At 40.2% G+C, this 331-nt stretch overlaps 1 protein-coding gene across 12 annotated transcripts in view; it reads right to left on the bottom strand.

Moving 5' to 3' along the window:
• The window catches only part of LOC105234922 (T-cell receptor alpha chain C region), a 560,983-nt gene that overhangs the window by 85,045 nt on the left and 475,607 nt on the right, over nt 1-331 (bottom strand). The window lies entirely within an intron of this gene.

Genomic DNA, 331 nt, shown 5'->3' with positions numbered 1-331 from the left:
GATCCCAGGACTCCAGAATCACGTCCTGAGCCAAAGGCAGACGCTTAACGACTGAGCCACCCGGGCGCCCCTAAAGTGAGGTTTATTATCCTTAGAGAAGAGAGAGTCCCTTATAGTTGATTCCTTGCAACAATTATAAAAGGCGGTATTATGATGCTTTTACACAATTTTATTTTGTACGGCTGAGTACGGTTCAGAGAGAACACATTAACCTGGAACGATCTCAGTCAATGCTAGTTGTGGCTACTTACAAAACTCAAGGCTGAGATTAGTGAAAAGGTGAGTAAGTAATTTAACAAGGGTTTAGTAATTATTCTTTTCTTTTTTTTAA

This window comes from Ailuropoda melanoleuca, chromosome 20, assembly GCF_002007445.2.
Source record: "Ailuropoda melanoleuca isolate Jingjing chromosome 20, ASM200744v2, whole genome shotgun sequence".
Lineage (NCBI taxonomy): Eukaryota > Metazoa > Chordata > Mammalia > Carnivora > Ursidae > Ailuropoda > Ailuropoda melanoleuca.
The sequence above is the reverse complement of the archived record's forward strand: the minus strand, read 5'-3'. Positions and strand labels throughout refer to the sequence as shown.